This window comes from Narcine bancroftii, chromosome 3, assembly GCF_036971445.1.
Source record: "Narcine bancroftii isolate sNarBan1 chromosome 3, sNarBan1.hap1, whole genome shotgun sequence".
Classification (NCBI taxonomy): Eukaryota; Metazoa; Chordata; class Chondrichthyes; order Torpediniformes; family Narcinidae; genus Narcine; species Narcine bancroftii.
In genome coordinates this window covers 25,314,715-25,334,762 of record NC_091471.1, presented here as the reverse complement: position 1 = coordinate 25,334,762, position 20,048 = coordinate 25,314,715, and the positions used below count along the sequence as shown (strand labels likewise).

The following is a 20,048-nucleotide window of genomic DNA, read 5'->3' as shown; positions in this document are numbered from 1 at the left end:
TATGATGTCCAGGAAATCGGCAAGGATCTTGGCATTCTTGTTGTCGGAGAAGGTCACTGAGCCGAGGTGGGGTGCAGTCAATTTGGCATGGCACAAGTTGATCAATTCAAATATCTTGAAATTGATGAGACATTGTCTTTCAAATTGACCAGCAGGGAGTGTGTCCGGAGGAAGTCGGCAATGGTAAAGGTCCACTTGAAATGGGAGGAGTTGAAGTTGAGTGAGATCGTGAAGACCCCATATATCTTGATGCTGCTGCTGCTATTGGCAATGCCCTGTGGGGGCAACACACTGACCTCCACTCCTATGTCAACGAGAAAAGACCGCCCCAAATGATGATCCCAAATGTAGAGGAGTCAATCTTTTTGGCCTACCACTGTTGCTTTTTCTGGATGCATGCAATGTGGTCGGCATCAGCAGGCCACAGCGCTCCATCGTTAGTGTATTAGCACCACTTGTCCTTACTGGTACTGATCGAGGATGACGTCGCTGTTGCCCTTTCCGTAGAGGCTGGGGCCATCCGTACCACCTGGTGAGGCACAGCCGCAACCTGGTTGACGGTTGTCCCCCTCTGCTGTTTGACTTATCATTGAACATCTGCACAGGCTGCTGGATGTCAGGGGCCAGTGATTCATTATTTATGAAGATCAGGCAGATGTCCTCAGGCATTTGCTCAAGGAAAGCAGGTCCTATGTTCATCCATCAGGCATTTGCTCAAGGAAAGCAGGTCCTATGTTCATCCATCAGGGCGAGCATTTCATTCATGAGTGTGGACGGTTTGCTGCCCTGTCACAGCGGGAGAGACCAAATATATGCTTGAGGAGAGTTTTGATCCTTTCGTACTTGTTGGCTGGTGGTTAGTGAAAGAAAATCAATGATCTGCCCGGTGTTTGGGGAACCATGTGGGTCAAAGCCATTTTAATCCCCTCACTGTTCCCACACAGACATGTCAGTCCTTGGTCTTATCCATCACAAGGTGAAGCTAAATGTAAACTTGAGGAATAACACATTATATTCCTCCTGGACTGCTTTAAACCTAATGGTGTGAACATGGACTTTTTCAATTTGAGGTAACCCATCTGGTTCCAGTTTCCATTTCACCTTTACCTTCTCTTGTTATTACTTTTTACTCTAAAATTCCTGCCACCGGTACCCTCCAGTGGATGTTTATTTTTCAAGTTGATGCAAGTAGAGGTGATGCAATTTTGTGTTATGAACACCACTATATGGATAGTTTTCTAAGAATGCAATGTCCCCCATAACTCAGATGATGTCTGTATATAATGCTTGAAAATTTACTTTTTCTCATGAGTCTTTTGAATCCACCAGTTTTCTTTTTTAAAAATTAAATTTAAATTTAGACACACAGCACGGTAACAGACCCTTTCGGCCTATGAAGCCCATGCCACCTAATTACACCCAATTAGCCTACACTCTGGCATTGGGAAGGGTTGTGGCTGTCATGTGACAGCACTGCCCCCTACCTAGTCGGAGGAAACACCAGCTGCCAATCAAGATTTGGTTCCACCCCACCCATTAGTACGCACCTTGCTGTTGGTGCTATGTAAATTACCTGGATGGGACTCTCCATCCTGCCTGTACAGCCATTGGCTATTGTAATTGGATCAACCCTCCTGGGACTGACCCATTGGTCCTTCCAGCACTATAAAAGTGCCATGTGCTCTTTGTCCTCTCTCTCTTTGCCAGCTTGAGACTAACCTGCTTCACTCCAGGCTTAGAAACATGGAAGGGCACTGAAGAAACTTGATAAGATGTGCACTGTTAAAAGGGTTGGAAGCATCTAATTAGTGTCTCTTGTAGCATAGAGCTGGGCCTGCACTGAGTCAAGGGGTGATAGGGCATCATAGTGATTTTCCCCTGATCACTGTGTGTTAATGTGTGTGTGTGTGTGTGTGTGTGTGTGTGTGTGTGTGTGGTGTGTGTGTGCTGCATTGGTTTATTATTTCCCATACTTGCCTTCTGTAAATAAAATCCTTCCCTACCAAAACTGTGTCAAGAGTCCTTGTCTTTGAGACCTACCAAACCAAACTATCGGCCTGTAAGTTTGACGTCTGTGGTAGGTAAATTAATGGAGAAAATTCTTAGAGATAGTACTTATAAACATCTGGATAGACAGGGTCTGATCAGGAGCACTTAACATGGATTTGTGGGAGGAAGGTCATGTTTGACCAATCTGATTGAATTTTTTGAAGAGGTGACTAGGAATGTGGATGAGGGTAGCGCAGTGGATGTTGTCTATATGGACTTCAGTAAGGCCTTCGATAAGGTACCACATGGAAGGTTAGTTAAGAAGGTGCAGTCATTAGGTATAAATTTTGAGATAGTCAAATGGATTGAACATTGGCTGAAAGGGAGAGGCCAGAGAGTGGTAGTGGATAATTGTCTGTCAGGTTGGAGGCCGGTGACCAGTGGTGTGCCTCAAGGATCTGTATTGGGCCCATTGTTGTTCGTTATATACATTAATTATCTAGATGATGGGGTGGTAAATTGGATTAGTAAATATGCAGACGATACTAAGATAGGTGGAATAGTGGATAATGAAGAAGGTTTTCAAGGATTGCAGAGGGATTTGGGCTGCTTAGAAAAGTGGGCTGAAAAATGGCAGATGGAATTTAATGCTGATAAGTGTGAGGTGCTTCATTTTGGTAAGAAGAACCAGAACAGGAAATACGTGGTAAATGGGAGAGCATTGATGAATACAGAAGAGCAGAAAGATTTAGGAGTAACGGTACATCATTCCCTGAAGGTAGAAACTCACGTGAATAGGGTGGTGAAGAAGGCTTTTAGTATGCTGGCCTTTATCAATCATTGCATGGAATATAGGAGTTGGGAGGTGATGTTGAGACTGTATAAGGCGTTGGTGCGGCCTAATTTGGAGTTCTGTGTGCAGTTCTGGTCGCCTAATTATAGGAAGGATATAAACAGAGTGGAGAGAGTGCAGAGAAGGTTTACCAGAAATCTAGAGTATAGGGAGAGATTGGACAGATTAGGTCTTTATTCTTTGGAGCGTAGAAGGTTGAGAGGGGATTTGATAGAAGTATTTAAGATTATGAAAGGGATAGACAGAGTGGATGTGGATAGACTATTTCCGTTAAGAGGAGGAAAGATTAAAACAAGAGGACATGAGTTAAGAATTAAGGGGCAGAGGTTTAGAGGTAACATGAGGGGGAACTTCTTTACTCAGAGAGTGGTAGACGTGTGGAATGAGCTTCCGGGAGAAATAGTGGCGGTGGAGTCAATTGTATTATTTAAGAAAAGGTTGGACAGGTATATGGATGAGAAGAAGATGGAGGGTTATGGGCATTGTGCAGGGAGGTGGGACTAGAGAGGGGTGTTTGGTTCGGTGTGGACTAGAAGGGCCTAATGGCCTGTTTCCGTGCTGTAAATTGTTATGTTATATCACCTGGTACGTTTTGAAGGATGGGAGGAAACCGGAGCCCCCGGGGTAAACCCATGCAGACACGGGGAGAACGTACAAACTCCTTACAGACAGCGAGGGATTCAAACCTTGGTCTCGATCGCTGACGCTGTAACAGAATTGCACGAAACACTATATTTGCTAACCATGCCACCTAACCGAACCGTTCATCAAAGGAACTGCTCCCACTAACCATCCAAGATCGTCATATTCATTAAAAATTTTAAATTACTTGTCCTGCATATGTTTGTCTGTATATGCGTTATGTCTGGTTATTCTGGTCAAGTGTCTGCATGTTTTGCACAGAGGACCAGAAAACACTTTTTTGTTGGGTTGTACTTGTTGTGCAATCAGATGACAATAAACTTGACGATTTAATTTTTTACATCAGTTATACTAATACTCCATATAAATTAAATGGACAACTCAAATTATTCTTTTTTTAATAAAAAATATGGAACGCTTCACGAATTTGTGTGTCATCCTTTTGCAGGGGCCATGCTAATTTTCTCTGTATCGTTCCAATTTTACTATATGTGCTGCCAAAGTGAGCACCTAACTCAAATTATTCTGATAAATGTTTTAGATGTAACAAGGAAGTAGGGTCCTTTCTACATTCAGTTTGATCCTGTGTTAAAGTGGGAAAGATTTGAGTATATTACTAGGACAAATTATGAAGATAAAAATACAAAATGTCCCTAGAATACTTTTACTGGGTAATACATATATGAAGCAAATATAAAATTGAAGTTAGATAAATATCAAGTACAATTTTTGAGTAGCAAAACAATGTTTGGCAGTAATGGGGAAAACAGAAAACTTTATAATGATGGGTAGTTGGAATCCTGAAATACAAAATTGTATACCATTAGAAAAAAATTACATAGTTTAAGGAATCAGATGGGGAACTTTTATAAAGTTTTGGAACCATATATGAAATTTGTTAACAAAAGTCCATCCACAGCATCCACATCATCCACTCCTCTCAATCAATAATTAGAAGATGCAAAATTATGTTAGGAAAATATGAATAGTAATTAATATATAGTTTAGGTGTTTTCTTTTTTTTTCTTCCTTTTTACAGGGGAGGGGAAGAAATTTAAAAAATTAAAAACCTGACTATTTGTTTTTAGCATAAAAGGCCTAATTCCCTCCGAATGCCAGTAGATGGCACATGTCTTTCATTGAAGAAATATTGAGGCTCATTCAGTCACTCACAACAGCTGTTAGGTCCAGTTAGACAGCACATGTGTCTCTCAATAGCTGTATCTTCACCTCTCTCACCTTCTGACCAATCCCCTCACCTCCTAGCCCCTCCCCAAGCTTCTTCCTCTGCTCTCTCTGATATCACCCCTTGCAGTGAACTGAGATTTACTGGTGGTGTGTTGTACTGATGGCTGGCTCCGCCCTCATCTACCCAGATATAACCCTGGTTTCCCACCTAAACCCTGAGCCCTTCCGAAGACCATTGTAAGACCCTACCCTCAGTTATGCTAATAAAAGCTTATGTTTTCCCTACAGCCGTGACAGCTTTTATTTGCACTACAATTACATCAGCTTATATTTCTAGGATGGAAGCGCTGTTCAAGCCAGGTTTGCTGCTAATAAACCTTCTGTTCCCTGATGTGGTAGAGGAGTTTACTTATTGGCTAGAATGCTTCCAGGTCTACCTGAACGCGATCAGAGATGTCTTCTACACTGTAATGTTATGGATGTATGTACAGGCTGCCCACCCTCCTGATGACATTCTCTACTAGATTCCTTCCTGGACTCCTCCCATGTGACCCAGGCCATAAAGTTCCCTCTTCCTCTCCTCATTTCCCTAGCCTTAACCCGGGCCAGCAATCTCTAGTGGAATAAAGCCTATCGTTCCCCTCAGTCTTTGTCTGTGTATTATTGGGGCAATTGGTAGTGCCCAATGATTTATTACACCCGATTTTTGAAGATCTCTGGTAATGGAGAAGTTGCTGCACCCTGAACAGCTAGAAGTAGACCCCCAAGTCCCAGATGCACCTGAACTCTTCAAACAGTGGGTGATCTGCTTTAATAATTTCCTTAACGACGCCGCTTAAGTGGTCGATTCCAACGAAAAGAAATTGAAGATCCTACAGGTGAGAGTCGGCCAGAGGGCCTACCAGGCCATCCAGAGCAGCACAACTTACGTCGAGGTCATGGCTGAACTACGGGCGCTGTACAAACCAAGGGTGAACGAAGTTTACTCCCGTTACTTGCTGGCGTCCAGAAAGCAACAGCCTGGTGAGTCCGTTGAGGAGTTAATCCGATCTTTGGTCACAGTGGGAAAAGACTGTTTGAGGAACCCCATGGCCACGATATCGTTGACCCACTGTGTGGAAGACCTGATCCGGGACACCTGTGTGTCGGGGTTGAGGTCAGACTATATCCGACAGCGTCTCCTTGAAGAGGATCAACTCCTGCTAGAAAAGGCGATCAACCTGGTCAGGACTCTAGACTCGGCCCAGCGCCACGCGGTGTTGATCACGGGCAGAAGTGGGCCTCTGCATACGTTCCACCACGAGGTCTGCTGTCATGGGACTCAGTGTCGAGGGTTACCGACCCGACCACTGCTGTGGTGACACCAGCATTGCCATGATGCAACTTCTGCGGGCAGGCTAGACACTCAAGACACCTCTGCCCCTTGAAAGGAGCCACCTGCTCGGGCTGCGGGACGAAAGGCCACTACCAGAAGATCTGCAGGTCCAGAACTCTGTCCAGGAGCAGCGACGTGTGTGTGCCTGAGGAGCGTCCGGTGCCGACCAGGTTGCGCGGTAAAGGGGGCGCCATCTTACCCGCTCCCAACCTCTACGCCGCATCCTATCCCTATGATGACATCACTTCAGCCCGCCACAACTCCACTTTCTCCTTCTTTTCCAATGAGTGCAGTATGGTCAACATGGAGGTCACCATCTTGGGCGGGCCTCCCCCCAAACAATGACGATGATGAGATGCCTATATTGGCATCAATCACCCTGGATCAAGCCAGCCCCCACCCAATCATGAACTCCATGATGCAGATCGAGGTGAATGGGCACAAGACGATCTGCCTCTTTGAAAGCGGCAGTACCGAAAGATTTGTCCATCCCGACATGGTCCGTAGACTCTCCCTTCCCGTCAGGCCGATGACCTGATCAGTATTGATGGTGGCGAGGGATCAACAAACTTGTATCCGGGGGTACTGTGGGGGGGGGGGGGGGGGTGGGGGGATGGTACAATGACTTTGTATTGTTGATTATGGCCCATCTCTGTGCGCCGATCCTCCTGGGCCTTGACTTCCAGAGTCAGTTCAGAAGTGTGACAATGGCGTTCGGGGGCCCCCAACCGCCACTGACTGTTCACAACCCCCAGCTCTTGGACCCCACTCCCCAACCAAGCACCCAGTCTCCAGCACCGTCCTGCAGTCTCACCACCCTGCAGGTGGCCCCTTCATCATTATTCACGAACCTCACCCCAGACTGCAAACCAATTACCACCAAGAACAGGCACTATAGCACAGAGGATATGCAGTTCATCCGGGCTGAAGTTCAGCAACTCCTGGCAGAGGGGATCATAGCCCCTAGCACCAGTCCCTGGAGGGTGCAGGTCCTCGTGGTCAGAGGGGCAGGAAAGCCCCAGATGGTGATCGACTATAGTCAAACTATTAACCGCTTCACCCAGTTGGACGCATACCTGCTACCCTGGATAGCTGACTTGGTCAATAAGGTTGAGCAATAGAGTTTTTTTGACCATTGACCTCAAGTCGGCTTACCATCAACTCCCCCTCCGTCCGAGCGATCAAATATACACAGGATTCGAGGCCGATGGGGATCTATTCCACTTCCTGCGGGTGCCTTTTGGTGTGACTAATGGTGTCTCTGCTTTTCGGAGGGTGATGGACTGGATGGTGAAGGAGCACAAGCTGATGGCAACGTCCCCATATCTCGATAATGTCACCATCTGTGGCCACGACCAGCAGGACCATGACTCTAACCTCACTATGTTCTTGCGTACGGCCAAGCCCCTCAACTTGATGTACAATAAAGTCAAGTGCATGTTTTGTACAGAACACCTGGCCCTTCTCGGATCCGTCGTGACTCATGGTGTCATTGCCCTGGACCCCGACCGCATGTGACCCCTCATCGAGCTCCCAGTCCCAAACACCCCGAAGGTGATGAAGAGGTGCCTGGGGCTGTTTTCCTATTATACACAATTGTTGCCCAACTACACCGATAAGGCCCACCCCTGATTAAGTCCACAGCCTTCCCATTATCACCACAAGCCCAGGCTGCGTTTCACCAGATCCGAGGAGACATCACAAAGGCCATGAAGCATGCCTTGGATGAATCCATCTCCTTCCAGCTGGAGACCAATGCCTCTGACTTCACATTGGCCGCCACACTTAATCAGGCAGGCAGGCCGGTAGTGTTTTTCTCCTGCACCGTGCACAGTCCCAAAGTACGGCACTCCTCTGTCAAGAAGGAGGCACAGACAATTGTTGAGGCAGTGCGTCACTGGTGACACTACCTGGCCGGCAAAAGATTTACCCTGTTGACAGACCAAAGGGCACTGGCCTTCATGTTTAATACAAAACAGCGAGATAAAATCAAGAATGACAAGATTCTTCGGTGGAGGATCGAGTTATGCACCTATAACTACGATATCTTGTACCGGCCAGGCAAACTCAATGATTCCCCAGATGCCTTATCCCAGGGGATGTGCGCCAGCACGCATCATGACCATCTCCAGGCCCTAAATGATAACTTGTGCCACCCCGGAGTCACGAGGCTGTACCACTTTGTTAAGACTTGGAACCTCCCGTATTCCGTTGAGAACGTCCGGACCATGACCAGACGCTGCCAGATCTGCGCCGTGTAAGCCACAGTTCTACCGGCCAGAAAAGGTATTAAGGCCACATGGCTCTTCGAACAACACAGTGTCGATTTCAAGGGCCCCCTTCCAACCTTCAATAGGAACGCCTACTTCCTGACGGTGGTGGACGAATTCTTCAGGTTCCATTTTGCTATTCCCTGCCTGGATATGACCTCGACGACAGTTATCAAGGCGCTGTGTAGCATCTTCACTCTGTTCGGTTACTCCAACTACATTCACAGTGATTGTGGGTCCTCGTTCATGAGTGAGGTGCTGCCACAGTACATCCTAGCCAGAGGCATATCCACCAGCAGGACCAGCAGGGGTAATGGCCAGGTGGAAAGGGAGAACACCACCGACTGGAAGGCGGTGCTCCTGGCCCTCAGGTCTAAGAACATGCCAGTGTCCCACTGGCAGGACGTTTTGCCCGAGACTCTCCACGCCATCCGGTCATTGCTATGCACTACCACTAACACTACCCACATGAATGCCTCTTTGCTTTCCCTAGGAAATCGGCGAACAGTTCATCCATCCCTCCATGGTTGGCAACCCCAGGGCCGGTCCTGCTACGGAAGCACTTCAGGGGCTATAAGACAAACCCACTGGTGGAAGGGGTGCACCTCATTCATGCCAACCCTGAATATGCATTCATGAGGTACCCTGATGGCCACAAGGACATTGTACTGATCCGAGACCTGGCGAGGGCCGGAGAGCCCGAAATGGCCCTGCCGGCCACAGACCAGGCAGCAGATCAGATCGCACTACACAGGAGCACAGTCCTGGAGTCCGATCCACCTGTCTCTCCACCAGACCTCCAGGAGCTGATCCCCAGTGTGGCAGCGGAACACTCACGCCCTCAGGAGTCCCCCACCAGCACCCCGTCCCCTGCGGTCCACGTCCCGTATTCTTCCATGGCAGACCCCCTCCAGCGGAGCAGTGTTCGGACACACCGGCCCCTTGGCGGTCCAGCAGAAGGAGGAGGTCGCCCATGTGACTAACCTCTAGTCTGAAGGAGCCTTCTCCCTCCCCACTCTGTGTTTTTTTTCTACTCATGTTTGTTACCAATGGTTTCTATTTAAAAAGAGGGGGTGAATGTAATGAGATATATACAGGCTGGCCCACCCTCCTGATGATATCCTCTCCTAGACTCCTCCCTGGACTCCTCCAATGTGACCCAGGTCATAAATGTTGAGTCCCCTCTTCCTCTCCTCATTTTCCTAGCCTTAACCCAGGCCAGCAATCTCTACTGTAATAAAGCCTATCGTTCCCCTCAGTCTTTGTTTGTGTATTATTGGGGCAACTGGTAGCACCCAACACACACCAATGGACTCAGGAGGTCCACACTCGTTTCCAGGGTAGGAATGAAAGGGTATGCAGTCATCAGGGACTGCACTACATATGGTGCTGCCATCAAGGCTTTGAAGAGTCGGTATCTGAAGTTGCAAAATGAGGTCCTAGCATTCTATGTCGCCAATGACCAGGACACCCAAGCAGCCCAAGGCCCTCCCATGCTTAGGCGCTCCACCAGCATCTCTAGAACCCCCAGATTGCTTAAATTTGTAAATTTGTAAATAACTATATTTTATAATTTTTTTTTTCCGAACCCATGTTCTCTGTCTTCATCCACAGACCCTAAATTCTGCAGGAAGAGGTGAATGCAGTGAACTTAGATTCACTAGTAGTGATGGCTGGCCCCACCTTCCAGGTTCACCCCCAACTACCCATATATAACCCTGGTTTCCTGCCTAAACCCTGAGCCCTTCTGAAGACCACTATAAGACCCTATCCTCAGTTATAATCTAATAAAACTGTATGTTCTCTTTTCAGTCATTAGAGATTTTATTCGCGCTACACCCCTTCCAAATTTAATCTGGATAAAGAGTCTCAACTGAAATATTGGCTGGTCTTGGTGACCTACAGGATCAAGCCTCTGACATGAACTTTTACCCTGAACCCACCATTCATAGGACCGGGCTTCACACGTTTTGGCTGCGGTGACCTACAGGACGTACAGTATCGAGCCGACAGCATGAACTTTCATCCTGAACTCGGCATCCAACAGAAACAAGCCTCAAACGTTGGTTTTCACCTTGGCCCCTGTGATCTACAGAACTGATCCTCTGTCATGAACTCCCATGCTGGTTCTCAGAGCACACGGACCTCTCTCTCTCCATCCTCTGACTTTCCCAATCCCCCCATCCTCCCCTGGACCCTTCCCATCCTCCACATTCTGATCCACCTCATCCTCCTCCCCTCTCTGGCACTGTCCACCCCAATGAACCTCCCCCTAACCCCTGCCTGAGACTGAATGCTCTGTCTTCAGTAAAGGCCTTACCTCGACCCCTTTTTCCCACACTTCCATGCATGCTAAGCTTTTGAACTCTTCTTCAGTTGGCTCCATCTCCATGGATACATCCACAACCATCATTCTCCACCCTCCCACCCCCCGCCCCCCACCACAACCACTACAGATTCCTTCTCCCACTTTAATATGTCTTCCTCTTCCTGGTCACCTAGTTCTGGTCTTCTACCTGTTCTGGATCTTTATATTTCCAACTGCTGCCATGACATCAACCATACTGATGTCACTACTCCCCTCATCCATTCCCATCTCACCCCCTCAGATTGCCTGGCCCTTCACTCTCGGTACCGATCCGAACCTCACCATCAAACCTGTGATCTGGCGCACTGACATCTATCTGGCCACAGCCAGGCAATAACTCTCAAATTCCTCCTCTTACTAACCCCTTGCAACAGGATCCCACCGAAACTCATCAAATCACTGCATCTTGCACAATCTCAGAATCAGAATCAGAAATTATTGTCATGAACAAGTCATGTTTTACGGCAGCCTCATAGTGCAAACGTTCATATTATAACCATCTTACAACATTATATATAAAAAAATTAAAATAATAGTGTACATAAAGTAAGGCAGTGTCTTTGGTTCATTAATTATTCAGGAATCTGATGGCAGCGGGGAAGAAGCTGTTCTTATGCTGTTGAGCAATCATTTCTAGGCTCCTGTACCTTTTTCCTGATGGTAGCAGAATGAAGAGGGTGGTGGAGGTCTTTAAGTATAGAACCTGCTTTTTTAAGACACTGCCTCATGTAGAAGTCCTTGATGGATTGAAGTCTGGTACCTGTGATGACGCAGGCCGAGTAAACTGGAGTTTTTTCAACAAACATCTACTATAAACCTATCAACTCCCACAGTTTCTCAATTACAGCTTTTCAAACCTGTAAGGGTCTCATTCCATTCTTTCAAATCCTCCATCTCCCTTGCATCTGCACCCAGGATGAGGACTTCCATGCTAGATAATCAGATATGTCCTCCTTCTTCAAACAATGTGTCTTTCCCTCTACCACTATCAACAAAGTGCTTACCAGCATATTCTCCATTACCTGCACATCTACCCTCCATCCCCATGTGTAAGGACACATGTCCATGTGCAAGGACCAACCTTCATATCCAATACATCCTTCTCTAACATTACCACCATCAATTACGTGGACCCACCTCTAGACATCTATTCCCCTCCCCTCCCCTCTACATCTTCCATAGGGATCGCTCCTTCCGTGACTCCCTTGTCCACTCCTCCCCTCCCATTAATCATGCCCTTGGGACCTACCCCTGTGATTGCAAGAGATGCTCCACTTGTGCCACACCTCCACTCTCAGCATCATTTGGGAGGCCCAAATAGTCCTTCCAAGTGAATCTGCAGGGCTCATCTCCCGCTGTGGTCTCCTTTACATCGGAGAGACTGGACACAAACTGGGAGATTGTTTTGTTGACCACCTTGGCTCTATTCGCCAGAAAAACATGGATCTCCCAGTGGCCACTGTTACGAACTAACAAACCTTATTAGAACTAACAAAGGAACAGCAATCGAAAATTCACCAGACAATGGTAAATTCAAAATAATATTTTTTTTATTAAACATGACATTTCTTATTTATTTCTAAACTTAACTCTATCTTAAAATCCCAATGTGCACATTATATATGTGTGTTTGATTGATTAAATTACAACCATTACAGTTTAAGCTTGATTCTGAAAAAGTCAGTTTTAAAGTCCAGTTTCAAACATCTCATTGAACTTGATGATCTTTTTAAAATCATGGTTCAGAAGTAATTATGAAGCTCTTTTAAACATTATATCTTCAGACCTCTTTAAACTCCCAAGTCTCTTTCAGAGAGATATTCCTCCTGAGTGTTTTCACAATTTACCCCCTTTCGTGTTAGGGTTGTGGAACGGTGGTCTTCACAATGAGTTATTTCTTAAACAGGAGTGACCATCATCTGGCACATGAGGCTGCCTCTTAAGAGCAGACAGAGGTGGTCTTACTTATTTAAAAGCCACTTGTGTTGTGTATCTCCTATGATAAAGACAATCTCCTATGATAGAGCAGCATCTCCCTCTCTTTCCAAAGATTATTGCCCTAGTCTTGTCTTTCCAGGATGTCAAGTTTCTTCAGTTTTATGCCTTCTGATTCAAAATGTCTTTTTGCCTTAAGGATATAGTTCTCCGACAACATGTGATGTGACACCTCCACAGTTTTAGTTTCATTTCTGAAAAACATCCTGCCTTTTTTTTTTCAAAAGCACTCCATATCCATAACAGCATCTGACCTCATCTTAGTCCAAGAGGCTTAAGTGGTTTGGCTCCAGCAAGTCCACACCGGTCATTTCAAATGATACTTGAGGTTTGAAACAGCTGCCAGCATAATGCTGACTGTACATTAAAAAATTGTTTTTAAGAACCACACCTGGTACTTGAGTTTCTATTAAGAACACATGTTATGGCTTTGTTTTTCCCAGATGCATCGACTCCAACTAAATTCTTTCTCTTACTACAATAATGTTTTTGCAAATGTGCTGTGTTCTGTGTGTGACCCTGTATCCAGCCCCCAATTACCTCACTGCAAATATTTTTAACTCTATAACTTACTTCACTAAAAATATATATTTTATAACAAAAGATTTTAACTTTAAAGATTAACACAAATCCATTACACCGCCTATTTCAATTCTCTATCCCATTCCCTTTCCGACATGCCTGTCCATGGTCTCATGTACTGCCAGACAGAGACCACCTGTAAATTGGAGGAACAACACCTCATCATCTGACTGGGCACCCTCCAATGTTCTCTGGCTTTCATTAAATCCACCCCCAACCCCTTTCTTCCGCCCCCCTGTTGTCTCTCCATTCCCTGTCTCCTTTTGCACAGACATGATAAATTCTCACCTAGTCCCTTATCAGATCCAATTAACACCTTTTGTTGGTTTGGATTCCTCCCGCATTGTTGGAATTCTGAGACTTTCTGTAATTTCCCACTTCTGCCTTTTCTGATTTTTCCATTGAAGGAGGGTTCAGGCCCGAAGCGTCGGTAATATATCTTTGTCTACTATAGATGCTGAAAAGACCAGCTGAGTTCCTCCTGTATTCCGTTGTGTTTATTGGCCACGAGTAATGACAGGTTGCTGCTGTGGTGGCAATGATGTAGAGAGACTATCTAGCAATGAATGAACGTGAAACTAAGGGTGCCAAGGGACTTTGAACAATTTTCTTTTTGTAAATAATTTATTGTGAATGAAGTCTATTTTTGGTCCTAAAAATATCTCTCTCTGCTGAATCCCTCCAGCTTTTCTTTGTTCACTCAAGATTCCATCATTTGCGGCTTTTGTGCTTCTCTGGCCATAGAATCATAGGACATGACAGAATAGAAACAGACCCTTTGGCATTTCTAGTCTGTGCTGAACTATTTTTCCATGGCTCTCCATATCTCTCCCATCCATTCACCGGCCTAAATCCTCTTAACGTTAAAATTAAACCTGCATTCACCACCTCAGCTGGCAACTTGTTCTACACTCCCACCACTGGAGAATTTCCACCTAAACCCGTGCGGAAGCCTGTTTTTAAAATAACCGATCAGCATTCAGGCCCAACATGTGAGGAAGAACGCAAAGATGGTGAGGTTGAGAATCTTGGATGACAAGAGATGGCACAGAGGCTGAGGGAAACTGCGAGAGGCTGAGAGAGTGCTGGGGGGAGGGGAATCAGAGGTGGAGAGGGTGAGCAAATCTAAGTTCTTGGCTGTCACTATCTCAGAGGATCTTTCCAGGACCTAACACTAATGGCATTGTAAAGAAAGCATGTCAGCACCTTTACTTCCTCAGATGTTTGCAGAAGTTTGGTAGGACATTGAAATCCCTGCCAAATTTCGACAGATGTGTGGTGCATCTACAAATGACTGGCTGCATCATGGTCTGATATGGGAACACCAATACCCCTTTGTGGAAAGCCATGCAAAAGGAAGTGGACACAGCCAGGACATCACAGGCAAAACCCTCCCCACCCTTGAGAAGATCTACAGGGAACACTGCTGTCAGAGAGCAGCTTCAATCATCAAGGATCCACACCACCCAGCACATGCTCTGCTCTTGCGGCTACCATCAGGTACAGGTACCACAAGACTCACCACAGCAGGTTCAGGAACAGCTGCTACCCTCCATCATCAGACTCCTCAACAACAAACTCAATCAGGGGTTGATTTAAGGACTTTTACTTTTGCACTTAATAAAATATTGATTTTTTTCTCTCTCTCTCTCTGTATTGCAGTTTGTTTACAATTCTTTATGTTTACATGTATTCATCTTCTTGAGTACAGTTAATTTTTGCACTAACCATAAGTGGTTGTTCTGCCTTGCCCGCAGGAATTAGAATCTCAGGATTGTATGTGATATCACGTACATACTCTGACATTAAACCTGAAGATTGAATGCACGGATACTCATTGACTCTGAAGGGATTTTCTTTTGTTTCTCTTTCCTTTCTTTTCTTTGGCTTGGCTTCGCGGACAAAGATTTTTGGAGGAGTAATGTCCACGTCAGCTGCAGGCTCATTTGTGGCTGACAAGTCCGATGCGGGACAGGCAGACACGGTTGCAGCGGTTGCAAGGGAAAATTGGTTGGTTGGAGTTGGGTGTTGGGTTTTTCCTCCTTTGTCTTTTGTCAGTGAGGTGGGCTCTGTGGTCTTCTTCAAAGGAGGTTGCTGCCCACCGAACTGTGAGGCGCCAAGATGCATGGTTTGAGGCGATATCAGCCCACTGGCGGTGGTCAATGTGGCAGGCACCAAGAGATTTCTTTAGGCAGTCCTTGTACCTCTTCTTAGGTGCACCTCTGTCTCGGTGGCCAGTGGAGAGCTCGCGATAGAACACGATCTTGGGAAGGCGATGGTCCTCCATTCTGGAGACGTGACCCACCCAGCGCAGATGGGTCTTCAGCAGCATGGATTTGATGCTTGCGGACTCTGCCAGCTCGATTGGAAGTCATTCCAATGAATGTTGAGGATGGAGCAGAGACAGTGCTGATGGAAGCGTTCTAGAAGCCGTAGGTGATGCCGGTAGAGGACCCATGATTTGGAGCCGAACAGGAGCGTGGGTATGACAACAGCTCTGTACACGCTGATCTTTGTGTGTTTCTTCAGGTGGTTGTTTTTCCAGACTCTTTTGTGTAGTCTTCCAAAGGCGCTATTTGCCTTGGAGGTAGGTAAACTGGTTGACCTTTTTGAGTTCTGTGTGCCCGATGGAGATGTGGGGGGGCTGGTAGTCATGGTGGGGAGCTGGCTGATGGAGGACCTCAGTTTTCTTCAGGCTGACTTCCAGGCCAAACATTTCAGCAGTTTCTGCAAAACAGGACGTCATGCACTGGAGAGCTGGCTTTGAATGGGCAACTAAAGCAGGATCGTCTGCAAAGAGTAGTTCATGGACAAGTTGCTCTTGTGTCTTGGTGTGAGCTTGCAGGCACTTCAGATTGAAGAGACTGCCATCTGTGTGGTACCGGATGTAAAACTTCATTGTCGAGGTCTTTCATGGCTTGTTTCAGCATCATGCTGAAGAAGATAATAAAGAGGGTTGGTGCGAGGACGCAGCCTTGCTTCATGCCGTTGTTAATGGAGAAGGGTTCAGAGAGCTCATTGCTGTATCTGACCCGACCTTGTTGGTTTTCTGTAGTTGGATAACCATGTTGAGGAACTTGGGGGAGGGGCATCCGAGGCGCTCTAGTATTTGCCAAAGCCCTTTCCTGCTCACGGTGTCAAAGGCTTTGGTGAGATCAACAAAGGTGATGTAGAGTCCTTTGTTTTGTTCTCTGCACTTTTCTTGGAGCTGTCTATGGACAAAGACCATGTCAGTAGTTCCTCCGTTTGCGCGAAAGCCACACTGTGATTCTGGGAGGACATTTTTGGCGACACTAGGTATTAGTCTATTAAGAAGAATCCTAGCGAAGATTTTGCCTGCAATGGAGAGCAGCGTGATTCCCCTGTAGTTTGAGCAGTCTGATTTTTCGCCTTTATTTTTGTACAGGTTGATGATGATGGCATCACAAAGGTCCTGAGGCAGCTTTCCTTGGTCCCAGCAGAGCATGAAAAACTCATGCAGTTTGGTATGCAGAGCTTTGCCGCCAGCCTTCCAGACCTCTGGGGGGGGATTCCATCCATACCTGCTGCTTTGCCACTTTTCAGTTGCTCAATTGCCTTGTATGTCTCTTCCCGGGTAAGGACCTCATCCAGCTCTAGCCTCAAGGGTTGTTGAGGGAGCTGGAGCAGGGTGGATTCTTGGACTGAGCAGTTGGCACTGAAAAGGGATTGGAAGTGTACTGACCATCGATTGAGGATGGAGATCTTGTTGCTGAGGAGGACTTCACTGTCTGAGCTGCACAGAGGGCTTTGGACGGGGTGAGGGGCCGTACACAGCCTTTAGTGTCTCATAAAAACCCCTGAAGTCGCCAATGTCTGCGCTGAGCTGGGTTCGTTTGGCGAGGCTAGTCCACCACTCATTTTGGATCTCCCGGAGTTTGCGCTGAAGGTGGCTGCATGCGAGACGGAAGGCTCATTTTTTCTCTGGCCAGGAAGGCTTTGCAAGGTGAGCCTGGTGGGCAGATCACTTCTTTGCCAGCAGCTCCTGGATTTCCTGTTTTTTTTCGTCAAACCAGTCCTTGTTTTTCCTGGAGGAGAAGCCCAGTACCTCTTCAGTGGATTGCAGTATGGCCGTTTTCAGCTGATCCCAGAGGGTTTCAGGAGACATATCCGCGAGGCAGTTTGTATCCTTAAGCTTTGCTTGGAGGTTTGCCTGGAAGTTTCCTCTCACTACGTCTGACTGAAAGTTTCCAACATTGAACCTCTTTCTGGGGGCTCCACTGTTCTTGAACTTTGGCTTGAAGTGAAGGTTGAGCTTGCAGCGAACAAGCAGATGGTCAGTGTGGCATTCCGCGCTGGGCATGACCCTGGTGTAGAGCACATCTCGTTTGTCTCTTCCTCGCACCAGAACGTAGTCCAGGAGGTGCCAGTCTTTGGATCGGGGATGCATCCAGGTAGTCTTCAGGCTGTCTCTCTGCTGGAAAAGGGTGTTAGTAATGACAAGACGCTGTTCTGTGCAGAGTTCCAACAGGAGGCGCCCGTTGTCATTGCACTTGCCGACACCATGCTTGCCAAGGATTCCTGGCCAGGTTTCTGAGTCTTTGCCGACGCAAGCGTTGAAGTCGCCAAGGATGACAACCTTGTCGGCTGTAGGGGTGCATTGGATGAGGTTGCGCAGATCAGTGTAGAACTTGTCCTTTTCTGCTGGTTCTGCCTGAAGGGTTGGAGCATAGACACTGATGAGGGTGATGCGTCGCTTATTATTGTCATGTATTATTACGTGACAATAAAAGGAACCTTGAACCTTAATTTAAGTCAAGGAGACGGGAAGCAGAAGAGAATGTGAACAGGAAATCAAGATGGCTCAAAGGTGCAATGAGCAGGATGAAGGAGAATCTCAGGGAACTTAAACAAGTGGATAACTAGGGAAAGGGTATGGCCACTCAAGAACAAAGGAGCGATTTTATGTCTGCAACCAGATGAAGAAGGCAAGGTTCTATACATGTACTTTGCAAGTTTAAATAATGAGCTTCAGGAGACACTCAATTGATCAGAATCCATAGTTTGGCGTGTTGGATACACTGCTGTGGATGGGCTTTGCGCATGTGCCAAGAAGAGACTCAGCGAGCAAGGCATCTGCGCATGTGCTAGGAAGAGACTCAGCGAGCAAGGCATCTGCGCATGTGCTAGGAAGAGACTCAGCGAGCAAGGCATCTGCGCATGTTCCAAGAAGAGACTTAGAGAGCAAGGCATCTGCACATGTGCTAGGAAGAGACTCAGCGAGCAAGGCATCTGCGCATGTGCTAGGAAGAGACTCAGCGAGCAAGGCACCTGCGCATGTTCCAAGAAGAGACTTAGAGAGCAAGGCATCTGCGCATGTGCCAGGAAGAGACTCAGCGAGCCAGGCATCTGCGCATGTGCTAGGAAGAGACTCAGCAAGCAAGGCATCTGAGCATGTGCTAGGAAGAGACTCAGCGAGCAAGGCATCTGCGCATGTGCCAAGAAGAGACTCAGAGAGCAAGGCATCTGCGCATGTGCCAAGCAGAGACTCAGCGAGCCAGGCATCTGCGCATGTGCCAAGAAGAGCCTCAGCGAGCCAGGCATCTGCGCATGTGCTAGGAAGAGACTCAGCGAGCCAGGCATCTGCGCATGTGCTAGGAAGAGACTCAGCGAGCAAGGCATCTGAGCATGTGCTAGGAAGAGACTCAGCGAGCCAGGCATCTGCGCATGTGCCAAGCAGAGACTCAGCGAGCCAGGCATCTGCGCATGTGCCAGGAAGAGACTCAGCGAGCCAGGCATCTGCGCATGTGCTAGGAAGAGACTCAGCGAGCAAGGCATCTGAGCATGTGCTAGGAAGAGACTCAGCGAGCCAGGCATCTGCGCATGTGCCAAGCAGAGACTCAGCGAGCCAGGCATCTGCGCATGTGCCAGGAAGAGACTCAGCGAGCCAGGCATCTGCGCATGTGCCAGGAAGAGACTCAGCGAGCCAGGCATCTGCGCATGTGCTAGGAAGAGACTCAGCGAGCAAGGCATCTGAGCATGTGCTAGGAAGAGACTCAGCGAGCCAGGCATCTGCGCATGTGCCAAGCAGAGACTCAGCGAGCCAGGCATCTGCGCATGTGCCAGGAAGAGACTCAGCGAGCCAGGCATCTGCGCATGTGCTAGGAAGAGACTCAGCGAGCAAGGCATCTGAGCATGTGCTAGGAAGAGACTCAGCGAGCCAGGCATCTGCGCATGTGCCAAGAAGAGACTCAGAGAGCAAGGCATCTGCGCATGTGCCAAGCAGAGACTCAGCGAACCAGGCATCTGCGCATGTGCCAAGAAGAGCCTCAGCGAGCCAGGCATCTGCGCATGTGCCAAGCAGAGACTCAGCGAGCCAGGCATCTGCGCATGTGCCAGGAAGAGACTCAGCGAGCCAGGCATCTGCGCATGTGCTAGGAAGAGACTCAGCGAGCAAGGCATCTGAGCATGTGCTAGGAAGAGACTCAGCGAGCCAGGCATCTGCGCATGTGCCAAGAAGAGACTCAGAGAGCAAGGCATCTGCGCATGTGCCAAGCAGAGACTCAGCGAACCAGGCATCTGCGCATGTGTCAAGAAGAGCCTCAGCGAGCCAGGCATCTGCGCATGTGCTAGGAAGAGACTCAGCGAGCAAGGCATCTGAGCATGTGCTAGGAAGAGACTCAGCGAGCCAGGCATCTGCGCATGTGCCAAGAAGAGACTCAGAGAGCAAGGCATCTGCGCATGTGCCAAGCAGAGACTCAGCGAACCAGGCATCTGCGCATGTGCCAAGAAGAGCCTCAGCGAGCCAGGCATCTGCGCATGTGCCAA

At 47.6% G+C, this 20,048-nt stretch overlaps 1 non-coding gene across 1 annotated transcript; it reads right to left on the bottom strand.

Moving 5' to 3' along the window:
- Positions 1-3,887: 3,887 nt before the first annotated feature.
- LOC138759672 (U6 spliceosomal RNA) lies at positions 3,888-3,994 on the bottom strand. Its single transcript, XR_011355015.1, has one exon. It is a non-coding gene; the product is annotated as a U6 spliceosomal RNA (small nuclear RNA).
- Between the last annotated feature and the right edge of the window lie 16,054 nt (positions 3,995-20,048).